We start from the raw sequence: 25,487 nt of genomic DNA, 5'->3' as shown, positions 1-25,487 counted from the left end.
CACTCCTTGTCACCTATGCCCACCATCCCTCACCTAAAAACGTCATTCTCTCTTCTCCCCCTTTCACATAAATGCCCTCTCCTATCCAATGACTTCCGTTTTGGGAACCTCCGAAGTCCTTGGTCTCTCTATTCATTGTGGTTAATGTTATTGAAAAACTCGCAACCCGCTTGAAAAAAATCAGTTGTACACCAGTGCTTTTCGGTCTTTAAAATATTAGAAAAATAAAAATAATACATATACACAGATATGTCAATTTTTTATCTTATCAATATTTGTAAAAAATAAATAAAATAAAAACATTACGAGCCCGGTCGAACATTTTACCAGCCGAGCTGACTTTTCATCTCGATAAAGCCGACGAATTATACAGAAAAAAAACGACCACAGTGGGAGTCGAACCCACGACCTTTTGATCCGAAGTCAAACGCGCTAATCCACTGCGCTATGCGGTCGACTTTTGATATAATAAAGTATTTAAAAAAGATATTAGATAAAGAAATTTGGTTATTAAATAATGTATAATAATAAATGAGTACAGATTTAGACATCAAGAAGACCGCATAGCGCAGTGGATTAGCGCGTTTGACTTCGGATCAAAAGGTCGTGGGTTCGACTCCCACTGTGGTCGTTCTTTTTGGTACAGGTTTTTTAAGTCAAAGCAGGTATCTTCGTATGTTGAATTAACTCATTCACCTATCACTAAAACTTTTCTACTCTAAAATTTTACTTGAAAGCTGATTAAATCCTAAATCATAACTACTTTAGTTAGTCAGTCAAGTTTAGATTGGCTTTGGTTTGTTTAAAATCGTTTTAATCTGTTTTTTGCTGGTAAGTTTGGTTTTTACGCATGGGTTATTCGCTATATGTAAGTAGAATTAGTTTAATTATAAGAAATATTCAATTTAAATAACCATAACTTTCACCAAATGCCGATAGGACTCCCAACTTTCGATTTGTACCACAACACTCCCAACCTTCAACTTATTTTTCCATGCCACTCTCAAACTAACTGAACAGTAACCCAATTAGCTGACATCGGATGCCACGTTAGCAAAAAACCACGTAAGCAAAAACTAATTGGGTTAGGGTTCAGTTAGTTTGGGAGTGTCACAAGAAAATAAGTTGAAAGTTGAGAGTGGTGTGGTACAATTTATAAGGTGCGAGTGTTATCGATCAAATATTGAAACTTGTGGTTATTAAAATCCAATATCCTTGATTATAAAGAACCCTATCATCAATTCAACATCCAATAAGAATAATTACAAGGAAAATCTAATTAAATCATATTTTCTAATTATGTATAGCAATTACAATAAACCCTATCTGATGTCTATTTAATATTCCTCCATGGGTGGAGTAAGAGGAAATCGGACACCCAGACTCAAAAACCCAAGCCAATCGAAAACGGTGTTTTACTCGATGCACATCCCTGTAGGATATATTAGAACCGTGTCTAATATGAGGTGCATTTTAATCATTTAAGACTTTAAGATACACTAGTTTTTTAAGTTTAGAAACATAAGTTGTAGTTTGAATTAAGTTGCTTTTTGTATACCTCCTTAGAATATTTTAAACATGTACACAAAATGCAAGGCATGTTTTTTTTACCGTAACATATAACTTCATAATTTGTGGGGCAGTTATCCAAATCAAATAGGATGGTGAATTGTTAAAATGTACATGTTATATTTCATTCATATGGTTATGAACTTGGAACGTGTTATATGGCCTCATGGGCTCATGGTTATTTATGTTGGTTATATGGGCTGGTATTGTGTGGGCTTGTATATTGGGCTCAGTATTTGTGACTTGTATTATTGTTGCAACCGCTGGACTTATAGTGTAATGGGTTATATTGTAGGAGGGGGGGGGGGGGGGGGGGCGCAGTTTTGGGTTGGTTTAAATAAGATTTTGTCACCTGGTTTTGTCGCTATTTCTGGTTTGTTTGTTTGGATTTACATTTACATACCATTGTTTCAACATGAATGAAAGAAAAATTAATACACAAAGGCAAATAAACAATGAAATTTGTCTAAATCGAGGAGAATTAGTACGTTTAAAAGAGATATATCTATAATGAATTACATAAAAAGTATTGAAATAAATATAATACAAAGAATCATACATAAGGATATCAGAAATATTTTAAAATTTTAACCTTGTCAAGAAGGAATGAGTTATGTCATGAAGGATGGTAGCTAAAGTCACCTTGTCTATCTAGTAAAAAGATATAAATTAAAGCAAATATTATATTGGATAAATTTTTCTTTTTACAACTGTATAAATCATAAAACTTGCATTTGTATTTAAAGTAATAAATTTATGTCCCAATTTTTAACTTTTTGTTACTTTCTGAATCAATAGAAAGAAAATCTACTAACCGAGGTGAATAAAAGGTCAGGATGGCCGAGTGGTCTAAGGCGCCAGACTCAAGTTCTGGTTCTCGTGAGAGAGCGTGCGTTCAAATCCCACTTCTGACATTAATTTTTCTATTTTTTTACATTAAAAGTGTAACTTGTTTTCTGTTATATTTTGTAGAACTTTCTAAAGTTTTATAATAAACGGGTCGTGTTTGCGGGTTGGTGGGTCCAAGCTAGGGGTGTGTATGTTTCGGTTCGGTTATTAGCATTATCCGTAACCGTAACCGAAGTCATCGGTTAATCGGTTCGGTTAATTTGTCGGTTTTCGGTTCTCGGTTCGGTTCGGTTCGGTTCGGTTAATTTTCGGTTAATAACCAATTCAAACAAGTGCTATTTTTTTTTGCTTAGAAATACATGAAATAGATTGTATAAATACATGAAATTGAGGTATAAATAAATAAAATGGAGGTATAAATGCATGAATAGATGTTTAAATACATAAAATGAAGGTATAAATAAATGAAATGAAGGCATAAATAAATGAAATAGAGGTATTATCACATGAAATGAAAGTATAAAGCATGAAATACATGAAATAAAGGTATAAAAGCTAGAAATATATAAAGAAATAAATGATTCGGTTCGGTTAATTTCTGTTAACCGATGGTTAAAAAAAATATTCGTTAATCGACTTTCGGTTAATTTTGGTTCGGTTCTTGTCGGTTTTCGGTTCGGTTTCGGTTAACGGTTCGTTTATTGCACACCCCTAGTCCAAGCCAACACAAAATCAAAAACTTGACATGAACTCAACTCAAGCGGGAATGGCTAGACTTTGTACTCAACTCAAGCGAGAAGCAACTCGAGATATGAGGTGTTTATAAATGTCAATGTCATCCGATAGAGAACAATAATCCAAATACTCTTTTCTCTCTCTAAAGCTACTTATAATTACCTAAAGCAAATACTTAATCTCGCCGCAGAGTCTAGTAGGGATGAGCTTAGTTCCGTACCGTACCGGTATCGAAAGTACCGATCCAGAAAATTCCAAAAAATGAGTACCGGTCCGAAAGTGTTCCATACGGCACCGGTACCAGTACCGTACGGTATTTGAAGATAAAAAGTGGGTAAAATAACATTTTCATCTACGTTTCAACAAAAATTGGTGGCCCAACTCGCACGTGAAGTAGTTCTCATAGTTCCCAAAAATGGGTACCAGTCTGAAGGTATTCCGTACGGCATCGATACGGTATAATATTTGAAGGTAAAAAGTGCGTAAAATAACGTACCGTACTAAACCGAAAGGACCGATTCTGAAAAACGTCAGAAACTAGTACCGAAATTCGATCGCTAAAGTACAATTTTGTAGCTACATTTTTTTGTACCCAGTATCAAATACGCATCCCTGGAATCTAGTCACAATGAGAACGTTTGGTCTCACATAGAGGTGTACAAAAAACCGGTTTTAGAACGGTAACCGGAAAAAAAACCGAAACCGTTTTTTTTAATACCGGTTTTAAGACCGAACCAAACCGGCGGTTTGTGACCAGTTATTAACTGAAACCGGTTATAAAAAACGGTTTTTGTTTTGAATTAAAAAAAAACTGTTCGGTTAAAAACTGGACCGGATTTTCTTTAAAAAAACAATTTGTACCACAAGGACTTTGATAGCAACAAGATCCAAACTAAATCATGTATATTTTCATGTCAGGGATCTTTAGTTTCATATCTATATTTAGATTTCGTTACCGTTTGCATATGATGACTGAGTTGAACAATTAATGCAGCTGGTTACATGGTCTTCACAAGTACTAAAGGCCATTGATCCTGATTCCTAAAGATGTCTCCTCTCCTTGCATCAACCACTTGTACAATCTACAATCCAACCATGTTCCATGCATTAAGGACTTGTACAATCTGATTGGGGAAAGATATGTGACTTATTTGATTTGGTAGATTTGTCAGTGAGTATGAATTCAATGAGAGGGGACCAACTGACCAAGCTCAAGACCATTCTGTTTATTGTTGATGTCTTTGAACAATTTGACCACCCCTTTTTGTATAGTTTTTACTTAGGGCGTCCGGTGTGGTCGGCAAAGTTGAGCGGCAAAGGGTGTTTGCCGCGCGGGAATACCGCCGTCGACCCCTTTGCCGCGCGGTAAACTTTGATGAATCGGTGAGGGGTTGCTGAAGCGGTGAAGAGAGGAAGGAGAGATGGGGTGTGTGTGGTGGGGTCCATGCCATCTCAACTAATCACACATTTTTTTTTTTTAAGTTTACCACTTCACCAAGTGTCTAACTATTGCCAACACTTTTCAGCATAGGTTAAACACTTTTCACTGATTGATGTGACACACTCTGATTGGTTGATTTTTAAGTTTACCACTCTCAAGTGATTAACCGCTCCTTATACCCTTAGAGTTTAGTGCCAAAATAGTTCGTAAGGTTTGATCACTTTTGCAACTTTAGTTCAAAACTCAAACATTTTGAATATGGGTCCGTGTGGTTTCAATTTTGTTGTCATTTTCATCGAAAATCAAAATCTGGTCAGATTTTTCAGTTAACATCCATTTTTTTGTCTTTTTTCTCCCTTTTAATGAAGGGCAAAATGGTTTTTTAACGTTTTATTATAATAAATTAAAAAAATCTGACCATTTTGCCCTTAATTAGAAATGAGGAAAAAGACAAAAAAAACTGGATGTTAACTGAAAAATCTGACAAGATTTTGCTTTTGCATGAAAATGGCAACAAAATTTAAACCACTGGACCCAGATTCAAAAAGTTTAAGTTTGAACTAAAGTGGCAAAATTGATTAAACCTTAGAGACCATTTTGAGAGTTTACACTTTTACTTATTATTTCATCATTTAGCTACTTAAGTGGCATCAAACCGTTTAAAACGTATAACTATCATGTATATATTATAAACAAGTGTGCAAATATCATTTTTTTTAAGTTGTTTGTATATAAATGAATTTTGATTTTGATTAGAGAAGCAAGCAAAGGACTTGTAGCCAAGGTGATAGAAATCAGACTATCATAGGCAACGGGTAGGAAAGCTTGTAAATCAAATATAACAGACATGCTACAAGTAGACCGAGATACAAAAAACAGCACTCGAACTGGCTCGTAGGGCAGGCCCACGGTTGATACTAGTTACAGATTCACCACTAGTATTAACAATAGGGTATGTTGATCGGTTCTATATAAATTAATGGAAAACATATATGAAAATACATGTAACAGCTGACAGGCCAACAGAGAATCCAGTCAGAGACGCAGCCATGGAGTTCTACATACTTGTCAAGATGATCTGGTCCCTCCTTAGGGTGTAAGTTAATGATGGTGATACCGAACTCTAGGGTTTGAGTCCGTGAATATGGAGAGAGAGAGAGAGAGAGATGCGGGGCGATTTTGATGATGATGAGTTATGATAATTGTCTAATCTTTAACCTCTCTAGTTATCTCATTATATATACACCCAAGAGAAAACCTAATTAGTTAATAAGGTAATATGGTTTATCAACAATTATCAACTAATTATATAATAAGTTTAATATATTTTGATCTATATAATATAAATGATTATATGACTACAAGATTAAATATTACAATAATAATATATTTAATCTTACAGGGTAACGTTTATAAAATAAGTGATTAAGGACCCAGGACGTTAAATTTTTTGATTTTGGACTCAAATGGTTAAAAACATTAAAACACATCGACTCAAAAAATAATTTATTCTAAAACATATATGAAGAAATAAGTTTGGCGGGTTATTATTTACATAAATAACATAATCTACATTGTGTACTTTGTTTCTTTCTATTATCGTAATAGTGTAGTGTTCAGTGATAATTATATATTATTTTGCTACCTACATACCACTTAGGTTTCTAATTCTTTGAGGCACATGCTTAACAATGCAATATGTCTTGGACCGTTCTTGTCTTTGCAGAGTGACTGGTGGCTCCCATTTTATCAAGTTTTTATTCATTCAAAGAAATCACCTTTGACTTTTCTTCGTTTCCATATGCATGCTAAAATATATACACCCAACATGATAAGAGACATACACTGAAAATGATCATCACATGCCAAAAAAGTACAAACAACGTATAATAACAAAGGGGTGTGTGGATTGAGAGTAGGAACGATATGAATCGAGCACCTAGTAAAAACAGTCGGTGAAAAGTTCACTTATACTCACTTATTTACTAAAGGAACATATGTAAACAAATTTCATATTCATATATTTAAATGAATTAATTCGGTTACATACTGAATGAACACACGTAAACAAACTTTCATATTTATTTAATTAAATTAATAAATACAAACACAAGTATCATTTGTATAATTATGTTTATGAATGCCTAGTAATGTTTTTATTTAAAGTTTGCACACTTATGTTTGCTTCTCTACCAAGATCACACGGTGTGGACGTGGTTTTGTAGCGTTTATGCCTTTGCACGCCGGACACACCATCCCGGAAACGACATGGAAGGCAGCGTTGTCATTGGGGCAAAACATTTTCCACTGGCGTGGAGGTAACGATGGTGTTGACGTGGCATTGGGCTATTGGTGTGAGATAGCCGTTGGACTCTATCGGCACATTTAAAAAAGATTTTATATAATTTTTAAATATAAAATAATAAAAAACCGTGTCACGTGTGGAATAACGCCACTTTTCAAAGCCCCATCTCACTCCTCTCTTTTTTGCATTAAGCCACTTTTCTAACGCGTGCTAACGTGGCCGTCACATGTCGAATAACGCCACCATTTCATGTCCTTCACACCATATAGTCTAATCGAACAATCATAAACAAAATTTCACATTCATCTAATTTAATTTAATGTATGTATTTACTTATTTACTAGATAGATGAATACAAACAAAAATTTTCATTTATCTAATTATATCAAGTCTAACAGACGAAAAAGAATAAAAAATAATAAAACATACAAACAAAATTATCATTTGCCTATTTATGTTCGCGAGTGCCTAAGTAGTAATTTTTCATTAAGATTTGTTTGTGTATGCTTGTGTTTCACTCCATTAATGCATGTGTATGTTTATTTGTGGGTGATCGTGTGTATGATTAAATACAAACTAAACTTTTAACTATTGTGATTCATTTGTCTTTTTTTCTAGTCACCGTTTTAAGTAAAACAATAATTAAAGACACTTGTCACTTAATAAAGCCCACCAACACCAAGTAAAATCATTAATTAACGCCTCATAAGGGACATTTTTCACCACATCAGATTCGTAATGTCACTTTAAAAAATGTGTAATTATACTAAAACCGTCCCTCCCTCTTCATACCCTTTCAATCACTACTAGCCAAATTTTCCCCTTCATTTGGCATTATACTAAAACCGTCCCTCCCTCTTCATGCTCCTATAACGTCAGGGGGCAGTGTCGTGGGCGTTATCAATCCCTTTCACGCCCCAACAATATCCATTACACATGGTCTTAAATCAAATTAAAACTTACCAACTTAGCCAATGTTAGGGACTTACCGACTTAGCCACTTAGGGTCGGAATTCGCAAAGAAGTAAAGGCAATACCCAAATTAGAGGTTACCTGAGGAGCAAATGCAAAGCCTAGGGATTGTTAGACTGAGAGGAGAAGGGCAGCGGGAGGCGATCTTCATTCTCCGGACGGCTAACCTCTGGTGACTTTGTATTAAAGCCAGCTAAAACAGAGGGTTTGCTTTATCCCACAAAGAGGAAAGCAAGCCCTCATGCCTGAAAGCCGGCTAAAGAAAAATTTAGGCATGACAGTGGTTAGGGTTCATGCGATCATCGATCAACAAACATTTTTTCAATTTTAAAACACGTCGCTTCATTTTTTAAATTATTAAAGAGTTCAAAGTGGGCTTAAAGCCTTAAACATTTTAGGTAACTAGGTTTAAACAATTTAACACTTGGACAATTAAAGGTTTACATAATTGTAGTAACGTTTAATTGAGATTAATTCTTTATATTAGATTTATATTTGTAATATGTAAATTCTAATTTAGTTTTTTAGGGGTCGATATCGAAATTTCATAGGTTCTGTGCCGAAATTTCATGGGGTCAGTATTAAAATTTCATGGGTCATTCGAGATTTAACCTATATATAATACCAATATTTTCTTCGCGAGGTGCAAGCGACCCCCAACCTGCGTTACTAAGTCCACCCATGAATACTCCCCGTAGCCGGAGCGGAAGAAAATCAGTGAATACATAGAGGTGATATATAAAGAGCGGTTCTCATTCCCATTCTACCAAATATTAGTAATTTCTAATTGCAAATCATGGCCCATTGAGAAACTCATTTCACATCAATGATGAACAAAACAAATGTCTCCTAATAATTCAAACAATTTATGACAAATTTAAAGATTTGAATTGTCCATGATCTATCATTATTTTGTCTAGAATGATATTGACCACCTTTATAAAAGTCTTTTGTTTTGCTCTCTTTATAGATGGTACTATTTGCACTAAATGATTTCAAAATCATCTTCTTCTCCCGGTTTTCCTATAATTGTAACCTTTTCTCTTGGGTTGGGTCAATTTAAGTGTACCTTTTTTTCTACCAAAACATTATAGTTTTTGGTAACATTGATATTTATCTATGTGATATAGATAAAAATCATAAGATCAACATTTTCTAGGTTGGCTTATATGTTTGTAAGCATGTCACACAGAAACATACCTTTATACACATGGAACATGTGACATTATTTTACATACTTACTTTATCTTCATGGGTATGCATGTAACATATATTCTATACAGATTAAGTTATTGTACAAATGGGTCTTAACATACTAAATACCCTTAACGTAAGAAGTAAAGTATTTATTTATTTTTTAAATATTTTTTCCCCATCTTATTAAGCATGTGTTTTAATCTCAGAATAAAAAAACGTGATTTTACACTAGTAGAGTAATTATGTAATTTTGTAGAGTAATTATTTTACCCTACAATATGAGTGTTACTTAACTTTAAAGGTGGCAAGATGGACTGGTCCAACAAAGTATGTAATGTATCAAATGGGTACTTTTGGCACTAGTCAAAGAGAGTTTGGATCATGTTCATCCACAAACAATTTTGTTTATATTTTATAACATGCACATAAATGATTGTTATATATATGGTTACAAAAGTTATATTATAATAACAATTAAACTTTTAATAAGAACGTTAAAGATGTACTAAAATATACATCGACTCTTAATCCATTTGAATAATTGTCGAAATTGCTACAAGTAATTAAACCGCCTCACAATAAATGTATATAATAGTGTAAAGATCAAACAGAAATGAGTTTTAACATACAAAATACCCTTAATGTAAGAAGTGAATGAGATAATTTTTTTTTAATTTTTTTCCTACCACTTAAGAACGATGTTTAATTGCAAAATGTAAAAAAAATCATGATTTTACAGTAGTAGAGTAATTATTGTAGGGTAATTTTGTAGAGTAATGTGTTCTAAGTCGGAAGTTGCAGTGTTTAGAGACGAAGGGAGCGAGCAAATTTTGCGAGTTGAAAAAAAAAAAAAAGAAAATTAAGTAAAACCGTTATCATTTTGTTCATCCATCTTGTTCATGTGAAAGACATGATCTTTAATGTGGTGTGCTAAGGAAAATTTTTAATGAACACATGGAAACACATATTTGTTATTATCCATTGACTAGGTCTACTAGCAACTAGAAAACATAGACATTACATCCAAGTTGTACATGTTTCAATCAAACACTTAACCCCTTGTGGAAAACATTAGTAGGGACGGCAAAACGAGCCGAAAATGATCTTGAGAGATCATCATAATCATTCAACATCAAACCCTGATCAAAGTTTTGTGCATACTCACAAGGATCATAACTAAATTGTGTTGAATTTGAAACCCCTTTGACTTTCTTCTTCTTCTTCTTCTTCTTCTTCTTTTCTTTCTTGGTCTTTCTCCATAAAAATCTCCAAGTTGATGCTTTTACACCCAAATTTATACTCAAGGTGATGAATACGTGGTTGTCGATCTTGATATGTTGTCGCATTTGGCTCGGGCAGCCGAAGTTGCACCAGCCGACGATGACTTCCATGCCTAGGAAAAATAAACAGAAAATGAGAATGGGAATGGAAATAGTAAGAGAAATAGGAAAGGCTTTAGTTTTGGGTAGGGGAGAATCTAAGGCACTACACAAGAGATGAATGGAATGTGCATATATGACCCTTTATACCAAATGAGGAATGCTATATGTGGCTAGACTTATTGTACATATAGTAAAATTTGTTTACTTAAAGACAAGTAATAATAATTATTAAATTTATTTATATAAAACCCAGGTGTACTAAACATAAGAATATAATATATATGTATACACACAAGACACAACACGAATTATTGAGAGAGCACGTAAAACAAAATACAACGTTAATTTTTTCAAGTTTTTTTTAAACAAATTAAAGTTGTATAAATGTGATGTTCTTTTTTATTTTGTTTACGTATAAGGTTATAAATAATATATGAACAAATTAATCTGATAGTTTTTTATACATATCTATGTGTGTATAGAATGGTTATAAACTTGCAAATCACCTAAAATGTATTATTACTTTTAAGTGGGTATAAATTCCAAACATGATAGAAACCTGACATGAAGTTCATGAGTTTTGGTTTAGTCTAAATTTGTCGAACTCACGAACACATCTAGGTTAATGAATTTTTTTAGTCTACACATGTAGTTGTTGTTGTAAACTTGTAATTTTATAGTATTAAAAGGTGAAACAAAAAAAAAGTTATTTGATTGTGTTCATGCCAACCTGCAATCAAGCGTGTCTTGATCAAAATCTCTAATAATTTTAGATTTGTATCAGGTTTCACGTCTTAAAATACATGATCAGAATCTCTAATAATTTTAGATTTGTATCAGGTTTCACGTCTCAATATACAAAGAGTCAAAGACATCCCATTTAAATACCCATATTATATGTCATGGAATGTAATGTTCATTAAAAGTTATAAAACAATTTGATTTGTTAGTTTTTGGGTAAATAACTGACAAATTTTAGTAGGTATATGTATTTGTAACGATAGAGTTAAAGACTACTAATTATTCAGCTAAAAGTCAAATGTCATGCTTGGAAAGAAAGATCTTTTAGTTAGCTACATTCCCTTATTAAATAAATTAGATTACTATTTATATAATATGTATTTTTATAGTATTTTTCAATTTCAATTTTCAATCAAGTTATATATTCTTAAAAGTTCAGAAAACACTGGCCAAAATAGTGTTGCTCAGCCTTTATCCAAGTCACTGAAAAGCAATGTAAAAAGATGAAAAAAGGCCACCTTTTTACCGAATCAAATGTACACATCAATTGATTACTCGATTAGGGTCAATTATTCATTGCTATTCTATTCCTTTCATATTAAAAGAGTAATAAATATTTGCAATGCATTAAATTATACTAAAAGAGTACCACGCGATAGATGGGGAATACAAAGAATACAGAGATTGGTATAAGTGTGCACACTGACGGATCTTGACCTAAAACTCAGCATGAGTTGATGTATTTTGGAGATAAAATCAGTCTGGGCCGAACTAATACACATTTAAAAAAATTCTCAAAAACCTGAAATTTAACACTACTGGGCGAAAAAACCGCACGGGCCGAGGCCCGGTCCGGCCTCCTCTAAGTTGCGCCACTGAGTGTGCATGGTTCGATTCGGTTATTAGCCTGAATCGAAGAAAAAAAACATTAGTTAAGCTATTTTATTAGTCAACTGGCTATACGGTTCGGTTTATTTGGTTATATTGTCGGTGTTCAGTTTGATTCGATTAATTTAAGTTAATAACAAAAACAAAACTTGGGCTATTTTTTTGCTTTGAAATATATGAAATGGATGATAATTTATGAAATGGAGGCATAAATGCATGAAATAGATGTATAAAACATAAAATGAATGTATAAAAGCTATAACTGAGGGTACAAAAAAATCGATAACCTGTTTTTAGTTACTCCAGTTTTAACTGATTTCGATTCTGTTTCGTCTGTTTTCAGTTAACAGTTCGGTTATTACTCACCCCTAAACGTTATTAATCACGTAACATATCAGTTTTAAAAATTTTATAAACGATGGTAATACTATACTCAAACTAAAGAGAATAAAAATGCTCGTTTTTTATGGTGTATTTTTTTTATAGTATAAACATGTGAAAAGATTATGGGTCTGTTTGGTATGGGGTAATGGAATGGACAAGGAATGGAATGGACGAGGTAATGGAATGGACGAGAGAATGCAATGGATCATTACCATTCCATGTCTTGTTTGGTTACCATGTGTGAATGGAATGAGTTATTATTGTGTATTGTTCGGTAGGCAAGAAAAACGGAGTAACAAAATCAGCGGTGAGTGGTGGTGGTGGTGATGGTCGGTGGTAGTGATTGTGGGTGGTTATAGGTGGCGGTGGTGGGTGTCGGCGGCGACGATGGGTGGTGGTGGTGGCGGCGAGTGGCGGTGCGGCGGCGACAACGAGTGGTGGTGGCGGCAAGGTGGTCGTTGATGGTGGGTGGCAGCAGAGGTGGCGGTTGGTGGTGGCGGTGGCGGTGGTGGTGGCGTCGACGATGGTGGTGGGCGGCGGCGACAAGTGTCATTAGCGGTTGGTCGCAGCTGTCGGTGATAACAGTGGCGAGTGGGTGGCGGCGGCGGCGGTGGCTGTTGGGGTGAGGTGGTGGCGGGTGGCGGCGATGGTGTCGGTGGTGGGTGGTGGTGGTGGTGGGTTGTGGCAAAGGTGGTGGGTTGTGGTGTTGTTGATGAATGGTGCAAGAGAGGATGGAATGGAAAAAAAACATGGGGGGTGGAAGGAATGATTTTGAGGGAATGGAATGCATTTTGGAATGGGTGATTCCATTCCATTGACCAACCAAACACCCTTTTCTTCATCCTCTCGTAATCATCCATTCCATTCCACCTCTCATTCCTGCATACCAAACACTACCTATGTTTGTTTAAAAGTCGTGAAGATAGTTGGTTTAAAATAAGAGGAAAATGTGTAATTATTGTTTAAATATAACTAACTCACTCACATAAATAAAATGATCCATTGTAAATGCTACATAATCGAGCAATTCGATATAGAAACATTTACCCTAGAACTTCTAGTGTTAGGTTATTTTAACCATGGGTGAACCGACTCTATAGGGTTCGGGTTAAGTGACCTTGTAATTATTATGCGTAACATATATTCTCATTTTTCTATTAACCTCCGAGTTTCGAACGTTACGACAAATATAAGCCAACCAAGAACCCATTCACCATTAGGAGCCCATATCCATTATAAAATAGTAAGCCCAAACCTTTTCACCCCTTAGATCCCATTTTACTAAATTGGAAGCCCACATTTTTATTAAATTTTCAGTCACATCATTCTAGAGGTGCATAAACAGTTAAACATAAAACATAAACATAACATCACATCACATCACATCACATAAAAATAAAAATAGAACTTAAACATTACATAAAAAAGTAAACATACATCCTAATAATATGCTACGCTGAAACATGTTCGAAGTCCTCGCCGTAAGTATTTTTTTAGTCCACAAGGGCCACTAAATGACTTCAACATTCAATAGGTCATTGTCGGGATTTTCCACTTTGTTGAGCCTCCCATGAAATCTTGTACATTTGAAACGAATAAACGCGAAAAATGAATTAAGTTGATTCATGGTTCGGTTGGTCTCCCCGACATGGAAACAAAATTGTTGGAAAACCCGGTTCTAAAACGAAACCCTTCTACTAGTAGACGCTCGTTCGTGATGAGTTGCGACCCAAGACGTAGCCAACACAATATCTTCTTCTTCGGTCCACGAATTCCTTGACATTTTAAGAGAAATTTTTGGTAGATAGAAATAAAAATTGAAAAAGTTTATATGGATGAGATAGATTAAAATAATGGAATGCGTTGCTTAAATAGATAACGTTATTTGATTTTTTTTCTTAAAAAGTAACGGTCAAAACACAATTTTAACGGTCATATTGACCTTGAAAACGTAAATTTCATGTGGGTTATAGTTGTGGCTAGCTAAACCCGCCCGTCTAACCAACATGGGTGACGACAGTGTTTTGGCTCGAGTTCAAACCCAGGAGCTCCTTACCTTACCCGTAGTGGCGGAGCTTGAATGAAAACTCAGCAGAGACCACTCTTAAAATTCAAATTGATGGAGGCCGTAAAATCCAATATTTTACACTATAAAAATATTTTTTCCGTAAAATTTAATAACACGAGCGAAAAATCGACGGCGACCGTGCTTACCCTCGAGTGTCCGTCCTAGTTATTGGAGGCATATATTCAATTTTATTATCTATACGTATAAAAACCAATCATGTCGCATATATTCAATTATTCCAACAATAAGGCGTTATATTTACGCTATCACTCATCCCCAAATCATATCATTTTTCTGCAAACTACCAAAACCCTAATTTCCAATCATGTCTTCCAAGCAAGGTACTCACTCACTCGTTCATCTCCTTCATAACATTTGATCTATCAGTTTCTTCACACACAACTTGTGATTTGTGCTTCTGATTGTAGATGATTGATATTATTGTAATTTGAATATTGTTTCAGATCGTAATTTTAGGTTAGTTTATGTTATCTGTTAGGGTGTGCAATAACCGAACCCGTTAACCGAAACCAAACCGAAAACCGACAAAACCGAACCGAAATTAATCGAAACCGAATTAACCGAAAGTCGGTTAACGGATATTTTTTTTACCATCGGTTCACCGAAATTAACCGAACCGAACCGAATCATTTATTTTTTTATATATTTCTAGCTTTTATACATGTATTTCATGTTTTATACTTTCATTTCATGTAATAATACCTCTATTTCATTTATTTATGCCTTCATTTCATTTATTTATACCTTAATTTTATGTATTTAAACATCTATCATGCATTTATACCTCCATTTCATTTATTTATACATCCATCCATTTCATGTATTTATACATCTAGTTCATGGATTTATACTTCTATTACCTGTATTTCTAAGCAAAAAAATTACCCCTTGTTTTAATTGGTTATTAACCGAAAATTAACCGAACCGAAAACCGACAAATTAACCGAATTAACCGAACCGATTAACCGATGACTTCGGTTACGGATAATGCTAATAACCGAACCGAACCGTGCACACCCCTATCTGTTATCAGTTTTAGGTTTTTTAGTGCTATACTTTTTTTTTCAAGTTTTTGTTAATTATTTTGAAGAACTTCTTATCGTTTTACTTTTTCATGGTTTTTTTTTAATTTGTTATATATTTTTGGGCCTTAGGTAATGTGTGTGAGAGATGTTTGAATGCCGCAAAAGAAATAATTATAATAAAAAAGATAATTTGAAATAGGAAAAAAAATATAGATGTACTATCTATCAACAAAACGTTTATTAATATATAAATGCTTGTTGTCTTGGCTAAAATTAACATGGTATTGTGTGTGAGAGATGTTTGAATGCCGCAAAAGAAAACAGGAAGTTATAAAAACAAAATGTTTTTTTTTTTTTCTGAATTTGTTAACAAGAAAGTCCCTTGTTTTCAAAAGAGGGAACTAATAATATGAATGCATGCACCTTTAATAAATCTTTTTCAACACTAACTCGACTCAAATCACATCAGTAAAAAAAGATTTATTAAAGGTGCATGCATTCATATTATTAGTTCCCTCTTTTGAAAACAACGGAATTTCTTGTTAACAAATTCAGAAAACAACCATCTTGCTTTTATAACTTTTTGTTTTCTTTTGCGACATTCAAACATCTCTCACACACAATACGATGTTGTTAATTTTAGTCAAGACAACAAGCATTGATATATATTAATAAGCGTTTGGTTGATAAATAGTAGATCTATATTATTTTTTTTATTTTTCTTTTTCAAATTATCTTTGTTATTATAATAAATATGAATGCTGAGAAGATCGACCAGCTCATGCAAGACATAAATCACTCACAGATTTGGTCTATTTGTGGCACGAATATAAGATAAACTCCATTAGTTACCATCTGATTTGGATCTGATGCTATAATGTTATCTGGAGGCCTACCTACTATATGAATGCACCATGGGTTTTTCAAAATGGGGTTAGGGTGAAGCTGGGAGGTCTTCAAAACATAGGGCAAGGTAACGTCAAACGAAGATGCGAGAGAGATTGTGGCCAGACTAGAGTTGACCAACTTCTTCTTGCACTAGGACATTTCACAACTATAAGGCATACATGATGACATGAGTTTCGCTCAAAACTTGCTAAACAATAGTCTGTTATCCTTTTGCCAGGTAAGCCGGTTGTGTTTTTAAAATCTAATCCATGTAAGTCTAAAAGTCAAGCCTGCCTCATTTTGATAGAGATGTCTACTGCAAATGTTGAATGGGTTTTTAACTAGAAGTTGTTTAAGAGTTGATGTTATTTTGCCGGGTTTGTTTTGAGAATGGAGAATTGGTCCATGGAGACGGGCTTGAAAAGATTAAAGCATCTTGCCTGAGGCATGCAAGCAAGTGCTAAGTTGTTGTGCTTTCTTTTCGCAACAGAGGTTAAGTGTTGAGTTGTCCTAAACTTGCATTATAAGACCTAAACTAGCGCTATGTCCGATTAGTAAAAGGCCCTAATAGAAATTAAAACACAGGAGTTGGTGCCTCGACCTCATTTCAAAATTTTGTGTAAAAGCTTATAAATAATATAATGAGTAAATTTCTGTTTTTGTCCCTGAGGTTTGTCCATTTTAACTAATTTAGTCCAAAAATCTAATTTATAACAAAACCATCCTTAAGGTTTGCATTTCTTAACGTTTTTCATCCCTAAGATTTGCATTTCTTAACGCTTTTCATCCCTAAGGTTTGCATTTCTTAACGCTTTTCATCCCTAAGAATTAAATGGAAAAAAGTACCCTTAGGGATGAAAAGCGTTAAGAAATGCAAACTTCATTGGATTTGTTATAAATTAGATTTTTGGACTAAACTAGTTAAAATTGACAAACCTCAGGGACGAAAATAGAAATTTACTCTAATATAATTGACATTGTGTAACTCGTGTAGCACACGAGTACTGTTCTGAAACCCATGTGAATTTGTCAATTATCTTTTCTTATTTGTAGGATCAGGTTGTTTGACTTTGACCATATAAGTCAAATAGATTAATTTTGATTATTTATTTCTTAGGGATGATAATTGATGTTTTTTTTTTTTTCACTTTTTCCTAGATGGTACATCCTGAGACCTGCCTTGGGGCTTGTTAGATGACGTTATCATGGGCGGAGTTGGTGAAAGTCGGCTCTTTATCTAACCGGAACCGTCAGTTTAAGGCTTGACGGGTCATCCACCAATCCCATTATTTATGGCATTATGGACCGCAGGGACATGGCCAAAAGATTTCCCGCACCGGTGAGAATAGATTTACAAACAACGGACAAAGGCTCATTGGTTGGGTTAGACTAAAGATGTTAGCTTTCTCTTAATGAAAAATTTATATGGACTGCATTAACGTCATATCTATGTGATTCTATGAAATCTTAATCGGTTAATCTGTAAAGAAATCGTTGAAGAGAAACTAAAAGAAATTCCTACACAGGTTCAAATTCTGGCTTTATTTTATTTTATTTTATTTATATTATTAATATTAATTTATGTCCAAAAGCACGCTGAAGATAGAATTCGGCTTTCACTGAAGATGATGGCGAAGGTGAAGGACACAAAGGGGATCGTAGGTAATTGTGATATGAATTTATATTATTCAGTTGTGAAGATTTGCTTTAGTTTTGAACCTAAGTTAGAAAATATGATTAATATTGCTATAACTATATTCTGCTACGATGGCCTGGTCATATATAAATAAAGTGGTCACAAGCTCCTTTCGTAAAGCATTTTGTTTGTGAATTTGCAGGTTACGGGTGTAAGATTATGAAAGACTGAATGATTATTATTGAATGAGTAGGTTACAATATATAGGGATTACGAGTAACCCTAGAAACCTAACTAAGCTCGTGGGCTCATAGTCTAATACTCTCCCGCAGTCGTAGCGGATGGAACTAGAAGTTTAGACTGAAAAACAAAAACAATAATAAACCCTAAAAAAATTGTCTTCGATTTCGGTCAAAATTCCATAATCTTGCAATCTTCAATCCATAATCTTCGATACACAGTTTTGAATGATCTCGTAATCCTATAAGAGGCAACCAATACGACAATGCAGCGGGGGCTGGTAGCGGCGGATCGTAATCCTGCAGGCGGCGCGACGAAGACCGTAGTCTAATAAGCGGCGACGACACGGCGGCAAAGGGCGGCTTGACGGAGATGCGAAATCAACAGGATGAGCCGTAGCATCATCGTTGTGGTAAGAGACTGTAAGAACACTGGTGAATCTAGAACCGAAAAACGAAGCTTTATTTGAACATGAAACTGGGAAAAAAAGGAACCGGAAACGGAAAACGAACAGCGGCTGGACAGGGCGGCGGCGGCTTAGTTAGGTTTCTAGGATTACGAGTAACCCTAGAAACCTAACTAAGCCCGTGGGCTCATAGTCTAATAATGGGTTGATGTGGAAATAAGGGTTAAGACTTAAGAGGTTCTATTCGAAGAGGAGACATCGTTTGGTAAGGTAGTGAATACTATATTATTGCACTATAGTTACTTCCCAGACTACGAACATTTAGCTACTGTCTTTTGTTTCATGTTTTTCATTTTAGTTATTGAGAGATCCAACAATCATGATATGATGGAACTCTCTTTGCTGGGTCTAACAGATTAGGAAGCAAAACACTTTTTTTGGGGTGGTTATCGCAATCTTGAAGATCAGATTACCTTTCTTTATATGCTCAGATGACACTGCAACGCGTTCCTTCCGTATAGGGATGATTTAAATGTTTTTAGTAGTTATGTGAGCATCACTCTTGATTTGATGTTTGTTAGTGACCTTATTACCTTTAAAGCAAAATAATGGAAAAGGATTGTGTTTGCATGAAGAAAAGAATGGTTGAGCATTGTACGTTTTGAATTAGAATAGCTAAATTTTAGTTCAAAGTGTTGTGATCTGAATATTATATCCGCTCCAATGTTAAAGCCAACTTCTTTTGTCATTCAATCTCTCATTTAGAAACTGAGTAGCAGGATAAGGATGTTTACTTTTTAATATATATCTAGGGTGGAGATACAATAGGAAGTTTATTTGGCTAGGAAGGATAGGAAGTGATCTTGACCATCCATTAAGTTAATCAAGGGCTATTATTAAATCAGGGAAATTGAAAGGAAGAAAAGAGGGGCGTGAGTTTGTTAAAGGGCATTCTAGTCAATCCAAGCCAATAGTTTCTATCTCCTTCAATTCCCCCCCCCCCCATTTTTTAAACGTTAATAACTTCTTCATACGACATTATTTTTTTATAAAAATTGCACAAAAAAAAAACGAGCGTTTTTTTTATCTTTAAAACGAGTATACTATTGCTATATTTTAACAAAAAAATTTAAAACCCAGTTGCGTAAAACGCAATAGAAAAACCACCAGTTACGTAAAACGCAATGAAAAAAAAACCTAAAAAATGACATTTTTCTAAAACGCAATGCACCAAAACACAAAGAAATGACTTATTTGTAAAACGCAATGGCCAGAAAACACACAGAAATGTCTTATTTGTAAAACGCAATGGCCAGAAAACACATAAAAATGTGTTTTACCTAAAACGCAATGCACCAAAAACACAAAGAAATGACTTATTTGTAAAACGCAATGGCCAGAATACACTTAAAATGTCTGTTTTCTAAAAGCAATGGACTGAAAACACATAAAAAAGTGTTTTACCTAAAACGCAATGCACCAAAAACACAAAGAAATGTCTTATATGTAAAACGCAATAGCCAGAAAACACTTAAAAATGACTCATTCTAAAACGCAATGGACTGAAAACACCTAAAAAAATGTGTTTTACCTAAAACGCAATGACTAAAAACACTTAAAAATGTGTTTTTTTTTCTAAAACGCAATAGCCAGAAACCACATAAACTCTCTTATTTCTAAAACGCAATGGACACATAAAACTGTCTGTTACTGTGAACTGTCTGAATTGTCTACGAATTACTGTCTTCGAAATGAGCCAATTTATGGAAAATTAATTTTTCTGATGCGTTTTTAGTACAACAATTTAATCGAAAAAAAAAAATTTCCGAGCTGACCTGGCAGCTCAACCCCGGCCAGGGGCTGCCGCCCCCGGACCCCCGCAAAGATTGTAAAACGCAATGACTAAATCAAAAACCCAAATCATGAAAATGAAATTAAAGAATTTCTTAATTGAGTTAAGGCGATTTCTTCATCAATTGACGAAATTAGAATGATAGAAACACTTATCAACGCTCGAATCGAGTGATTATCTCCAAAATCACCGGAAAAACGAGATTTTTTTATGAAATTAAACTGGGTTTTTTTCAAAAAAAGCTGAAGAACACGTTGATCGGGTTCTGAATCATTGATTGGTGATGAAAATCGCACTATAATGTAGTGATTATTGAGATAGAAAGTGAAGAAATAGTTGAAGATTGTGGGTTTTGAAAATGGTGGGTTTTTGAATTTACTGGGTTTTGAAAAAGGAAGAAAAAGGAGTTGGATTGACTAAAATACCCTTTCTCTTTATTTTACAATTTGCCACATGTCATAATCTTATGGCTTCCTATCCTTCCTAGCAAAAATTAACTTCCTATTTGATCTTTTCCCTATATATCTAAAGTTATAAAAATGTTATATGAGTTTTATTATGGTTGTGTCTATTTTCGGTGTGCATGATTAGTTATAGCTATAGCAAGACCAATATGGTGATCGTCGCCACCATAAATGTTGAAGAACATAAAACTGAGGAGGGTGTGAAAAAACCAATGGCACACTTGAAAGAGAGAGCATATGACAAATGAAACAAAATTCATCCATATGTTAGTGCAAGAGATAGAGGAAGATGATATAATTTAGACAAAGATGGCAACTACAAATAAAGCAATAAATGTTGGTATATAAAGTGGAGTGAATATGCCACCCGAGTATTCGACTTCATTAGGCAACAAACTGTAGCTTTTAAAACTCGAATCTTGGCTAACATAAAGAATTGATTTCATGGATACTAAGACCATAGGGTATGGTGGGGCTTGGGTTGGGGCTTGGGGCTTGGGTTGACACGTGGAAATTCAAAACTCAAGTCTTCAACCCACTTTGAAGGGGGTATGGTGGGGCTTGGGTTCAGTTTTTTTTAATATATATATATATATACCTATATTTATAACCATTCACAGCCCGCCATGTCAGCTTGCTCCCCCGCCCCACGCCCGGCTTGAAAGCCAAGCCCCAAGGGCCACGCCCCAACCCAAGCCCACCCGGGGTGGTGGCTTGGGCGTTTTCCCCCAACCCACGCCCCAACCCAAGCCCCATACCCCATGGCCTAAGATGTCGTCTTCATGGCCGGCCCTGGGGTGGGCGGGGAGGACCACCGGCCAGGGCCCGATATTTCGAAGGGCATGTTTTTTTATGAAAAATACCCGATAAGTATATGTTCAATATTTTTTTAATAAGGTATACACGTACAAACACCAACATAGGCTCACTTACAAAACTATTCTTATGGTTTAGATTAGTTATTAGACCATTGGCATTAGATTTAGACTTTTAGTGAACTCAATACCCAGTTTCGTTAAGGACTAAGGGCACGTTTTTTCGAGCTCGAACAGGGTACACGAATTCTCAGGGCCGGCCCTGGTCGTCTTTCTTTAATGATCATTTTAATATAATATGTTGCAAGTTTCGGTTGGTGTTGTTTTTTTATGGTTGCCGAAAGGTTCTCTTTAAGTTTTTTATTTTGTCGAGAAACCGGAAAGTCTTTTAGTGAAAGGAAGGCTTCGATTTATAAAGTAGTGAAAGAGATAAAAGAAGAAATGTTTGAATGGGTAAAACATATATGGTTAAAGGCACACGGGTGACATGGAATGAATTGTGGAGATTTAATTTCACGAAGATTCGATTTCTTTGTATGTAGTATGTTTGTTCTGTTGTAGGATGTTGCTTTACAATCGGTAATTGGGACCGATATAGCAACCTGTCTTCTCTCATGGTCAATTGTATGTTGCTTTATCTAGGATGAAACACGAGATGGAGTCAAACTACTAATACTTGACAACGGCGGCAAACCTATAGATAAAACAACTAATGTGGTTTATGAAGAGATTTCCAACGAATTGTGATCGTTGCATATTCATGTATTTCAATTTGTTTTTGTACTCCAATATATTCCTTTGTATTTTAACATGTATAAAATCATAATATTTATATCAATGGTGATAATGAAGATATTTTCTTTTACCAACCAGTGGTGGATCCAAGATTTTTTTTCCAATGGGGTCCGCTTTTTTCGGTGTTTAAAAAATTTCACAACCAAACATTACAATTTTCGGGTTGGTAGTTGTTCAGGTCGGGTCAGGGCTACCAATTAGTTTTTAAACATATATATCATCAGAAGTGCCTAATAATTCAAAATGTTCGATTCTCGAAACATTATTTAAAACGTATTTTTCATGATTTTTTTGTTGGTCGTGTTTATTTTATTTAGAAAATTTGGAGTTATGTCAACGCTATTTTGGATAACCATTAAACCGTCCAAACAAGTCATCGTTTGGTCGTGTTCATGGTTTGGTTTATAACATTTAAAATTAAATCGTCTAAGCTGGTCATCATTTGGGGACGTGGTCAGTTTTTTTATTACCTTCAGTTGGTCACTTTCAAAGTTTTCAAACCTTAATGACCAGTTGGTTAGAACACATAACAACTATAATCCAATGTATCACAAACAGTTTGTGATGGAGCCTTTTTTAGTAGGCAAACACTCCTAGAACAATAGGTAGAAGACAAGAGTTTGGAACAATTTTCTGGATATCTTTTAAAGCAAATTACAAGGAATTAAATATGCAATGGTTATGAGCACATGATGCCCATGTTCCTTATTTCTTGGAGACATGCATGTAACAACTTCCTACCATGCTCCACTAACTACCCACTAATGCAACAATTAATCTAACATGTGATAAATAAGAAAATGCATGCTAATGATTCGAATATTCCTCTGCACAACTTGTGGATCAATCCAGGAACCTTGTGGGCTTCCTCTGCACACGTTTGGGCCTGACTATCCCCTGGCCTGCTCCTTCTTGGGCTTGGTCTGTACTATCATGAGACATGCTTGTGTGGCCTGCATCATCCCCATCCTCTTGGCTTTTGGCATTGTCCTCAATGTCTGCTAGCTCAGGAAATTGACGTTGAAGTTCATCACTGTCCTCCCATGTGGCCTCCTCTAATGGTTTCCCTGCCCATTTTACTAACACTTGTTGTTTGTTATCACCAAAGCGGTAATCAATGACGGATTCTGGTAGTGCCGCTATTTCCATATCTGGGAAAACTTTCGTAAGGTCACCAACCGGGTTCGAAACTGACCCGTAACTCTGCTTAAGAAGTGAAACGTGAAAAACCGGGCGAATCTTGGATTCGGACGGCAGAGCTAACTTGTAAGCGACATTGCCTATGCGTTCCACTATCTTGTAAGGACCATAATAGCGTCGAGACAGCTTCTGGTTGGAACAATTGCTAACGGAAAGCTGACGGTATTGTGCAATCGTAAATACACATAGTCACCCACATTAAACTCTTTGTCAGTCCGCTTCTTGTTAGCATGTTTCACCATACGATCCTTGGCAGCTGCGATGAATTCCTTTAAGGAGTGCAAAATACGTTGATGTTGGGCTAGGGAGTCATCTATGGAACCGGTTTTATTTGAGCCTGGTACATAATCATGAATAGTTGTAACATCCCGACCATATAGTGCTCGAAACGGTGTCATCTTAATCGCCGAATGAGGACTCGTGTTATACAAAAACTCAGCCAAATACAAATACCTTTCCCACGTTTTTGGAGCATCGAACACAAACGCCCGAAGATACATCTCGAGACATCGGTTTACCACTTCCGTTTGCCCATCCATCTGTGGATGGTATGCACTTGAATGCAATAACTTGGTGCCCATTTGCTTGAATAATTGCTTCCAAAAATGACTTACAAACAGTGGATCACGGTCTGACACAATGGTTTTTGGCAACCCATGTAGGCGATATATTTCTCTCATGAAGATCGAAGCTAAAGACACGGCTGTATATGCGGTCGGTAAGGCGATGAAATGTGCAAATTTGGAAAGGCGACCGACGACGACCCATATGGTTGTTTTCCCTTTTGAGTTAGGTAATCCGGTTATAAAATCCATGGAGATGTCAACCCACGGGTACTCGGGAGTGGACAGTGGTTGCAATAACCCATACGGTTTATGATTGGGAGTCTTAATGGTTTGGCATACTTGACAAGTTTTAACGAAATTCGAAACATCTCATTTTAAACCAAACCAAGTAAAAGAACTTGCAATACGTTTAAGTGTGGCGTTCACACCGGAATGACCACCCAGAAAGGACGAATGAAATTCGTGTAAGAGTCGATGCCTCAAATCCGAAATTGGTGGTACTAAGAGCTTCCCATGCACATAGAGCAAACCGTCGCGAAAAGCATGGTGAGGAAAACTGATCGGATCCTTTGTAACTTCGGCCACCAATTTACTGCCATTCTTATCGGAAAGGTAATACGAACGAAGCTCTTCCAACCAAGTAGCCCTTGGATAAGAGATGGATAATAATGATGGAATATCAATACGGCTTAGTGCATCCGCAACCGTATTTTCCTTCCCTGGTTTAAAATGGATTTCAAAATCAAACCCCATAAGCTTCGTAACCCACTTCTGTTGTTCCGGTGTCTGAATGGTTTGCGAAATGATGTGTTTAAGGCTATGATGATCGGTATAAATACGGAAGCGACGACCCAAGAGATATTGACGCCATTTTTTTACAGCTTCGGTAATGGCGTATAACTCTTTCGTATACGTGGACTGAGCCTGCATTGTGGAACAAAGTTTTTTGCTGAAAAAGGCTATGGGTTGGTTGTTTTGAGAAAGTACGACACCTATAGCTTGACCGGAAGCATCGGTAGTGACATCGAATGGCTCCACAAAGTTGGGA

The 25,487-nt window shown here is 35.4% G+C and overlaps 1 long non-coding RNA gene and 3 other non-coding genes across 7 annotated transcripts; 3 read left to right on the top strand and 1 right to left on the bottom strand.

The window, feature by feature from the left end:
* Positions 1 to 381: 381 nt before the first annotated feature.
* On the bottom strand, positions 382 to 455 carry TRNAR-UCG. The gene has a single exon. It is a non-coding gene; the product is annotated as a tRNA-Arg (tRNA).
* Positions 456 to 557: 102 nt separating this feature from the next.
* TRNAR-UCG lies at positions 558 to 631 on the top strand. The gene has a single exon. It is a non-coding gene; the product is annotated as a tRNA-Arg (tRNA).
* A 1,768-nt stretch (positions 632 to 2,399) lies between these two features.
* TRNAL-CAA lies at positions 2,400 to 2,483 on the top strand. The gene has a single exon. It is a non-coding gene; the product is annotated as a tRNA-Leu (tRNA).
* Positions 2,484 to 14,742: 12,259 nt separating this feature from the next.
* Positions 14,743 to 19,454, top strand: LOC110935585. 4 transcript variants are annotated; one of them, XR_002589214.2, is made up of 5 exons: positions 14,743 to 14,872; positions 15,707 to 16,703; positions 17,624 to 17,804; positions 18,058 to 18,127; positions 18,304 to 19,454. It is a non-coding gene; the product is annotated as an uncharacterized LOC110935585 (long non-coding RNA). The 4 variants fall into 4 exon arrangements; XR_004891949.1 differs by having other exon boundaries at positions 18,058 to 19,454; XR_004891948.1 differs by having other exon boundaries at positions 17,624 to 18,127.
* Positions 19,455 to 25,487: the final 6,033 nt, after the last annotated feature.

Source organism: Helianthus annuus, chromosome 4 (assembly GCF_002127325.2).
Source record: "Helianthus annuus cultivar XRQ/B chromosome 4, HanXRQr2.0-SUNRISE, whole genome shotgun sequence".
Classification (NCBI taxonomy): domain Eukaryota; kingdom Viridiplantae; phylum Streptophyta; class Magnoliopsida; order Asterales; family Asteraceae; genus Helianthus; species Helianthus annuus.
Note: the sequence above shows the minus strand (reverse complement) of the source record. Positions and strands in the feature narration are given on the sequence as shown.